This window comes from Ixodes scapularis, unplaced genomic scaffold, assembly GCF_016920785.2.
Source record: "Ixodes scapularis isolate PalLabHiFi unplaced genomic scaffold, ASM1692078v2 PGA_scaffold7__128_contigs__length_106722199, whole genome shotgun sequence".
Classification (NCBI taxonomy): domain Eukaryota; kingdom Metazoa; phylum Arthropoda; class Arachnida; order Ixodida; family Ixodidae; genus Ixodes; species Ixodes scapularis.
In genome coordinates this window covers 42,808,564-42,818,550 of record NW_024609882.1, presented here as the reverse complement: position 1 = coordinate 42,818,550, position 9,987 = coordinate 42,808,564, and the positions used below count along the sequence as shown (strand labels likewise).

Sequence of the window (9,987 nt, the reverse complement as noted above, 5' to 3'; positions counted from 1 at the left end):
AATCTAAGAAAACGCAGTCTGCACGCCTTTATAAAAAAAAAGAAGAAATGTCGTGATAAAAGTCGATCAGCTGGGTATCACACGATAAACCACTTCGGAAGCCATGTTGATAAGGAATAAAAAAAAGTTGTTTCTGTCGAGATGTTTTATCAAGTGGCTAAAACTTTCGAACACACACAAAGAGAGATTGGTCTATAGTTGTGTACCCTATTTTTTTTTACCACTTTTGTGGGCAGGAACAACGTGAGCTGTTATCCATTCATTTGGTAATTTACCACTTGATAACGAGTTATCAAATAATACAAATAAAAAACTAGACAAAATGCCGTAACATTCTTTTAATATGCGGCCTGGCCAATACCGTCAGGCCCAGTGGCTTTGTGAGAGTAAATATTGTTTAGTAAATTAAGAATTCCAGCTTGACAAATCCAACATGCTGTCCTCTAAAGACTCGAAAATGAGAAAAGGGTTATTCACTATATAGGAGGCGAGAATAGAGATTCAAAATAGCTATTAAAAAGGCTTGCTTTTTCAGCCTCATTATCTATCATCCGTCCCGAGTCGTTGATAGTCGGAATTCCTGGCTCATCTTTGTTCGAACTTTTCACGTATCTCCAAAGTTCCTTCGGATTTCGTTTAAACGTATCATCAAGAGATGCTAGAAACTCATTCTTGTAATGTGTTGCTTTGCTTAAAAAAAAAAAAAAAAAAACGCTGTTAGTTTTTTTAGCAGATTAGGAGGCTCTGTTTTTACATACACCCGCCTTTTTTCTTAATGATCGTTCGTAGTTCTTTATTTATCCAAGGCTTGTCTTTGCGTTTTCTTCCGGTTATAACATTTGAGGGAATGTGAATTTTAATTAAAGCTTTTAATTTATTTTTGAACATATCCCGTAGCACTTCCACATCAGAGTGGTAGCTGAATTCATTGAAATCTTGGAAATAATCAAAAAGTTTGTCAGCTAAAGCGGAATAGTTCCCTTGATCGTAAAAATAAATTTTCCTCTGCGTTTTTTTTTCTTCTTTTTTTTTACGGTTTTTTCTTCTGCGCTTTTTATTTCCCCGACTATCACCTCGTGATCGCTAATACCGGGAACAACGGAAATAGAAGAGATAACAGAACGTTCACTGCTAAAGATTAGGTCTAGCGTGCTGTCCCTCCTGTGGTCTACGTGTTGGTGTAAAGAAAAGCTTAAGGCAAATTCAATAAAGGTGTTGTATGTGGATAAGTTTGTACTGATCGGTAAGCCATCAACCCAGTCAACATCAGCATAGTTAAAGTCGCCTCCCAGTAAAATGTAGTCGTAAGAAATTGTTGAAAGAGCATTTGTTAAAGAAAGAATGGAATCGTCGCCAGACGACTGTGAGGAAGTGGCCATTTCGAAGCGACACCTTACATCAAGCAGACTCAAATTAAAATTGCGAAAAGTCAATGGCGCTGCTTTGCAGACCGTTATGGGTCAGCAGGAATAATCCTCCACCAAGCCCATTTCTGTCTCGTCGATAAGCAGTATATAGTCAGGTGGAAAAACTTCTGCAATTTTGATTGAGTCATCAAGCCAGTACTCTGTACGCATTACAATACTGGGCCTTGTCAGATTAACAGGCTCTGCTAAGTCATCAATTTTATTTTTTACATTACGACAACTCACGAGAAGTACATCGAGTTCATTCACAGTTAAATTAAAGCCCGCGGAATTTGTACTGGTTGCTAGATTGTTTTCTCTTTTACTCTCTGTTCATTGTTGTCATAGTAAAATACTTTGTTTCCAATAATTAGTTTTCTGTAGCGTAGTTGACTATTTTGTGTCCTGGCAAATCCCAGAAGCTTCAAAATTAACTGTTGGGCTAGTTGGCTACACATTGTATAAAAATTCAAAAGCGCACAGACCAAGGAAAAGAAGAGGGGACAGGGCAGAGCGCTTACTCCAACTGGACGTTTAATGCATTCCCCGAGGAAGACATTAAAAAAAAATTAGGCATGTGAAGGTAAAAAATAAGAAAAATTATTGTTATAGTTTATAGATACATTAAAAGTTTAAACTAAATCTGACTTCACCCCTTGACACTAGCGAAAAAAGAATGTAATAAAAATTCAGAAGTATAAACAAAATCAGCAGGTCAAAGATAAGGTGAGAAAACATTAAAGCGACCCGCTTTAAGAAAAAAAGGTCGAGGTATCTCATCTCTTTCTCGGACAGCGCTTTTGATGGTGCGCTTATGCAAGCTCCCCCGAGTGACAATATGGTTTTCGTTTCATATGGTTCTCTGGGTCTTTTTTTTTTTGTGGTAATGCTTGAGGATCTTACCGCCGAATTCAGAAACCTCACTCAAACTACACTCAAACTGAAGGGCCCCTTTACTTCCTCTAGGAAGGCGCGAGGGCCGGCGCTGGCCAATCGCGAGGACGGATCCGCCGTCGCGATTGGCCAGCGCCGGCCCTCACGCCTTCCTCGAGGAAGTGGAGGGGCCCTTCAGTTTGAGTGTAGTTTGAGTGAGGTTTCTGAATTCGGCGGTTAGTCTGTTGGAATATGGGTGTGCAGTGGCAGTCCCGGACATGTATGGCGAGATGCCCCGATGGTGATGATTTCAGAGAAGTGATGCTCTCGAAGTCTTACGTTCACACAGCGCTTAGATTGTCCGACGTAGACTTTCCCACATGTGAATGGAATTTCGTACACTACGTTGATGTTGCAGTTGACGTACTTGTGCGTATGCTGGGCGGTGCAGTTGTTGTTATTTTCATTTTGCGAATTAATCTTAGGACACAATTTTTTTAGTTTGTTTGGAGCTGATAGTACCACTGGTACTTCATACTTTGAGGCTACCCGTTTGAAGTTGTGGGATATGTTGCGGAAGTTTGGGTATCACTGCCTGCCGCGTTTTCTTCTCGCAATCTCGTTTTCCTCTTCCCTTGGGAGTTGTCAGACATTCTGCTACATCAAACAATAATGAATTGGTGTATCCAGAATCCTGCAGCTTTTGCGCTTGTGCTTCGAAACTACACTTAGCCGTGTGTACACAGGACTTGTGCAGGGCCGCTTTGAAGCAACTCTGCACTATTCCTCTTTTGATGACCTTAGAGTGGGCAGAATCAAAAGGTAGGAGTCTTTTTTTTTTTTTTTAACCGTGGTGCATAAGTCCAACAAGTGTGTGATTCTTCAAAGGACAGTTGTAGATCTAAAAATTGAAGCTTGCTATTAGTAGGTAACTCATGTGTGAATTTGAGTCCTTGAGCTTGTGTCATGAAAGTGTTGCTTAGGATGTTAAATGTAGCACAATCATATTGGTCAGGTCCAATGGAAAGTAAAATGAGATAGTCATCGACGTATCTAAAGATACGTGTTACAGGGTTTGTGGGAAGGCTCTGGGCTATTCCTTTGTCACATGTGGAAAGAAAAATGTCGCATACGACAGGTGCTACACAGGAGCCAATGCAAAGCCCTTTCTTTTGGATGTAAGTATTGCCGTTAAAAGTCACAAAGGTAGATGTGAGGTAGAACCTAAGGAGTTCCATGAAAGATTCGGATGGTATACCACATTGATTTTGAAATGACACAGTTCCATTAGCCTCTATGCAATCGCTGAGTGCTTCAAACATTTTTGCGTGAGGGACCGAGTAGAACAAGTCCTCCACATCAAGGGAGAGTCCAAACTTTACTGTCGAAACACTTGATTTAAGGTAGTCTATCAGAGATTCTGAGTTTGGAATTAGAAAATGGTCATAGAAATTGAGGTTGTTCAGGTGGCGTAAAAGAAATTTGGACATAGCTCCCTGCCAAAATCCTCGTTCAGTTATTATTACACGAAAGGGGCAACCCTCTTTGTGAGTTTTGGCAGATGAAATAATACTAATAAAAGCTGGCCCTAGCTCAAAGCGACAGGAAGATACATTTCACTCGTATAGTCAATCACTTTCGAGAAAGCAATTTAAATCTTCTAATATCGGACAAGGAAGAAGGTTTTGTTGTGACGACCAGCCCAGTTCTCCATAGACAAGAATTTTAATTGCTTGGACAGGTTCAATCCAAAAAAAAAAAAAAGTGAAGGCAAAAGCACTCCAGCTGTGCAACAGGCTAGATCTAAGCCAATTGAAAAAACAGATAAACACTGCTAAAAGTGATCAATTGGAAATGTTTTTCACTGCCAAAACTCACGAAGAGGGTTGCCCCTTTCGTGTAATAGTAACTGAACGAGGATCTTGGCAGGGAGCTATGTCCAAATTTCTTTTACGCCACCTGAACAACCTCAATTTCTATGACCCTTTTCTAATTCCAACCTGCTTCGACAGTATAGTTTGCACTCTCCCTTGATATGGAGGACTTGTTCTACTCGGTCCCTCACGCAAGAATGTTTGAAGCAGTCAGCGATTGCATAAAGGCTAATGGAACTGTGTCATTTCAAAATCAATGTGGTATACCATCCGAATCTTTCATGGAACTCCTTAGGTTCTACCTCACATCTACCTTTGTTACTTTTAGCGGCAATACTTACATCCAAAGGAAAGGGATTTGCATTGGCTCCTGTGTAGCACCTGTCTTATGCGACATTTTTCTTTCCACATGTGACAGGGGAATAGCCCAGAGCCTTCCCACAAACCTTGTAACACGTATCTTTAGATACGTCGATGACTATCTCGTTTTACTTTCCATCGGACCTGACCAGTATGATCGTGCTACATTTAACATCATAAGCAACACTTACATGACACAAGCTCAAGGACTCAAATTCACACATGAGTTACCTACTAATAGCAAGCTTCAATTTTTAGATCTACAACTGTCCTTTGAAGAATCACACACTTGTTGGACTTATGAACTACGGTCAAAAAAAAAAAAAAAAAAAAGACTCCTACCTTTTGATTCTGCCCACTCTAAGATTATCAAAAGAGGAATAGTGCAGAGTTGCTTCAAAGCGGCCCTGCACAAGTCCTGTGTACACACGGCTAAGTGCAGTTTCGAAGCACAAGTGCAAAGGCTGCAGGATTCTGGATACACCAATTCATTATTGTTTGATGTAGCAGAATGTCTGACAACTCCCAAGGGAAGAGGAAAACGAAATTGCGAGAAGAAAACGCGGCCGGCAGTGATACCCTACTTCCGCAACATGTCCCACAACTTCAAACGGATAGCCTCAAAGTATGAAGTACCAGTGGTACTATCAGCTCCAAACAAACTAAAAAAATTGTGTCCTAAGATTAATTCGCAAAATGAAAATAACAACAACTGCACCGTCAAGCATACGCACAAGTACGTCAACTGCAACATCAACGTAGTGTACGAAATTCCATTCACATGTGGGAAAGTCTACGTCGGACAATCTGGGCGCTGTGTGAACGTGAGACTTCGAGAGCATCACCTTTCTCTGAAATCATCACCATCGGGACATCTCGCCATACATGTCCGGGACTGCCTCTGCACACCCATATTCCAACAGACTAAGATCCTCAAGCAGTACCACAAAAAAAGACCCAGAGAACTATATGAATCGAAAACCATATATTGTCTCTCGGGGGAGCTTGCATAAGCACAGTCCGAGAGATGAGATACCTCGACCTTTTTTTCTTAAAGCGGGTCGCTTTAATGTTTTCTCACATTGTCTTTGACCTGCTGACATGTTCCTATAGACGCTTTGCAGCAGCTGTGCATGAGCGCCGCCATAACTGACCTTCAGTTTTTGTTTCCTCTTATTACGTTTACTTCACTTCATTATTACCATAGCAGGCTAGGTCATTGCCATCCTAGATTTTATTCTGTCTTTCTCCCCAGCATTGGCCTTTGTGGAGGCTCGTCCCCACCAAATTCAGTGGCTCGGTATCTCGGTAAAACAAGAGAAGGTCAGTAATGGCGGCTGTATTCTGGCGCGTGTGTAAAGCGTCTATTGTATACCGGTGTGATTTACGTCTTGCAGTTTACAGTGTCAATAAATTTTTCTTTAACCCTGATTTTGTTTATGCTTCTGAATTTTTAATACATTATTTTTTCGCTAGTGTCAAGGGGTGAAGTCAGATTTAGTTTAAATTTTTAATGCATCTATAAACTATAACAATAATTTTTCTTCTTTTTTTACCTTCACATGCCTAATTCTTCTTTTATGTCTTCCTCGGGGAATGCATTAAACGTCCAGTTGGAGTAAACGCTCTGTCCTGTCCTGGGCGGGACAATGCCGGCCTAATCGGCAAGGCTAAGTCCGCCCAAATATTTTAATAAAGCGTCACCTCTCTCTCTCTCTGTCCTGTCCCCTCGCACACCCAGCTCGACGCACGTGGAGCGAAAGCTCGCGCTGCAGAACCCAGAGATCCTGGGTTCGAGCCCCACCTCTGCCCGTTTCGATCTGGATGAGCATCGTACCGGCGTGCGGTCGTGTATCACTACTGCATGGTGCACGTTAAAGACCCCAGGCTAGCGGTTGTACCGCACTGGCTAAATTGCTCATCTATACAGTGGGTAACAATGTCGCCATGTTCTGGCAGACTAAACTCCTGCTGTATAAACAACTAACGACTAATTTGTTTTTGTCCTGTCCCCTCTTCTTTTCCTTGGTGTTTGCGTTTTTGAATTTTTATATCCAGAAGCTTGCGTCTTTCATGACGCACGTCTACAGAAAAGTCCTCGCCGATAGATATTCCGTTGTTTTTTTAGCTTGGGCGTTTGCTATAGTATAGTTTGTTTTGTTTTGAACGAGGAAAGATTTACTATGATTGGCCTGGACGTCTCTGCATTGTGTCGGTGAGCGTGTTCCAGATGTGAATATGGTCAATTTTGATGCCTATAGCACAGTTTCGCAGAGCTGCAGAACTTTTGTTTCGGACGTTGCCTATGTTTCATATGATCGTCGGCAATACCATAAAATATTAGATCATTTCTCCGATGGCGATTTTCTAGGTCATCACGATTGTATGCCAGCTGGTTTAACTGCTCGGTAAGTTCCGTGGATGGATCTTGTATTTGCTGCACTTTAGTCTCAAGGGATTTCAGTGAAGAAACGTCTTTTTTAAGCGATACTAGAGTTGAAAACACAGATGTAGGTTTTTCTTCAACCGATGTCTGTGTTTGCTTGATTGCCGCCATTTCAGCCAGAATTACGTCTTGGGTAGTAGCTCCAAGACTTCTAGTATTCTCTTAGTTTGCTCTTGAGTGAACGGGCCAGGGTTCACTTCTACATTGCCAGAATGTAGCAGCATTATCCTTATTACTATGGATGCTGCGTAGCACAATACACAAGTCACGTAGGCACTGTACGCTTCAAAATGACAAAGCACAAAGACAAAAGCAAAGGTTTATTCCGTATGACACTCCCGACCACCAAGCCAGGGGTGGATTTAGGAGAGGGGGCGGGCGACGGCCCCCCCCCCCCCCCCCCCTTTCTAAGCTCCCCAAGGTCAAATTTGTTTTAATAAAATCATTGATATACACCAGCCAAAAGTTTAGATTTTGGTGACATAGCGAATATTGAGTCTGGGTAACGTTTCGACCGTAACGTCATATCTCAGCAGACCCCTCCCCCCGCCAGCCGAATGCCTACCGCCCCTCCCTAGCCTGGCCCATAAATCCGCCCCTGCACCAAGCTGATTCGCACGAAGACGTCGCCGAGTCGTTGCCTTTTCCCCTGGCTGAAGTCGCGCGATAACTTTCATCGCAAAAGCGACCATCTCGGGAAAAAACCTACGCGATTTGAGCAGTCGCTTGGTACGACCCGACTTTTTGCGATGAGACCTAGTCGCGGAGCGGCTGAGCCAATCAACGGCGTTCGGAGCTCGAGTTTTCGAGAAGCGACTCGCCAACGAAGGCGTTGGACTCGCTCACCGCGCACGCCAGTGTAACATCTTTTTTTTTTTTTTTGCGATGCGATCTAGTCGCACCGCGCGACTGCTTTACATTGCCGGTGTGAATGCACTTTTACGAACACGAATAGACCGATCTCACTAAGCGTTCGGCGCATGCGTGACGCCGCCATAACTTTAGTTCTCAGGAGGCAGGCGGCCGTGCACGCGAGGGCTAGGACCTTCTCGTGCTTTACTCGCGAAGTGCTCCAGCGAGGTTGTTTCACGTGCAAAAAGACTAAAGTTCCCTCGATGCATTGCGGCAGCGGTGGCGTAGTCAAACTGGCTGGTGATATCGGTCTATTGGTAAGAGCTTGAAAAAAAGTCGAGCACGAAGTGCTTGACATTAGCACTACTCGTGCGACGTGCGCGTTGCTGGAAAAACGAAGGGGTAAAAAACGAAGAAGAAAACGCGGTCGGGCGTAGCCACATGACTTCCGGCAACAATCTCCTCTATATTTCTTCTTCCTCCGCAGTCCAATTTCGGTTTCAAACAATTTTTTTTTTTACTTTAATAAAAATATGCGTGGCGCTGTAGCGAAATATTTATTGGGTAGTACGTTCTGAAACAATTTTAACTCGCCTAGCACAAAAAAAAAATGTTTACGTTTTTTTTTTGTTTTTTTTTTTTGGGGGGGGGGGGGGGATGCTGCGTAGCACAACACACAAAAAATGTTTAGTGTTTAATTTTTTTTAAAGGAATGAGGCAGAAAAATAAGTACTCTCGATACAAAAATAATAACTTGCGTGGAAATTAACAGCGGACCTTCAAAGGGGAAGGCAAAACCAGTCCTTCCTTCATGTGGCCAAGTACGCTTCTCTATTGGCACAAACAAACATAATTCTTTTTTTTAGAGCAATACTTGCTATAAAGATAAAGAAGTCTCCGAGCCCCCGAGGTTTACTGGGATTTTTTCTGGACTTGCAGGGCACGTCACTCGAAAGGGCAGATAAGAAAAAAGACGACGCCATTTTTTATCCGATTGTCACGCTCAGCCGCCGCGCGCGTGGAAAGAGGAAAATACGCTATGGTCCGCTGAAATCTGGTTCGTACACCGGCCCAGCGTACCTTCTGCCAAAATTACCATGTCGTCGCACTATCTACAATTCCAGAAGGTCGCCGTGGACCGCGTCGAACGGGTCAGGGCGAAACTGGGCCACCGCGACCACAAACACACCTCGACTGCCTCATCGGCATCCACCCAGGAACGGACGCTGTTGCTGAATAGTCTGAAAACATGCAAGGCGAAGCAATCCGAGCTGGTGGAACGGCACCACGCCAAGGACCTGCCTCTTGACACTTTCTTGCGTAAGCACGAGAAACTGTGCCGTCCTGTGGTCATACAGGGCCTCCTGGACGAATGGAAAGCTCTGGAGCGGTGGTCCCTCTACAACCTAGTTGCCATGCACAGTGACTGCGAATTCAGCGTGGGCCGGGACCATAACTTTGAGAGAGTCAGCATCAAGATGAAATATTTCGCCTATTACCTGAAGGAGTACAGAGAGACAGTCCCCTTACAGATATCGGATGACCTTAGAGAGGGAGGCACGCGGAGATTGCGAGAAGACTACGACGTCCCGTCGTACTTCAAGGGATGACATGTTCAAATACGCGAGAGACGCTGACTTGCCGCCTACGCGGTGCTTCAACTTGGGCCCGTCGTTAGCAGGTGACCGCATTCAGACGAACCCGATGCAGTGTAATCTCTGGAGTGCCCTTGTGCATGGCGCTCGAAGGTGGTGCTTGTTCCCTCACCACGTGCCTCAGGACTTGCTGTGTCACGACCACAAGGCGCGCAAGGATCGCCGGCTCGAGTCCGCCGTCGCCTTGGTTTGACAAGATATACCCGAAAACGCAGTCTCCGCGTTGGCCGCGTTACTTCAAGCCTCTGGAAATCGTGCAAGCCCCCGGAGAATTGGTCTTCGTCCCAGCAGGCTGGTGGTAGGTGATACTCTTTGCGTTTTAGAACACTAGGCCCTAGAATGCGCTTGTTAATCAATAACTAAAATTTAAAAAAAAAACGCTTTTTTTTTGTGTGTGTGTGTGTGATACTAAGCTGACAGTACAGTGGGAGCTATGTTCGTCGGTCCAATCCAGGGGTTTCCCCAGGAATTGAAATTAGGAGGGGGGGGGGGGGGGGGGGGGGGCATTGAGAATATAGGAG

General features: G+C 44.0%; 2 pseudogenes; one reads left to right on the top strand and one right to left on the bottom strand.

Moving 5' to 3' along the window:
• Nucleotides 1-1,711: 1,711 nt before the first annotated feature.
• LOC120838182 lies at nucleotides 1,712-7,270 on the bottom strand (annotated as a pseudogene).
• Nucleotides 7,271-8,560: 1,290 nt separating this feature from the next.
• LOC120838183 overlaps nucleotides 8,561-9,987 on the top strand; it is a 5,201-nt pseudogene continuing 3,774 nt past the window's right edge.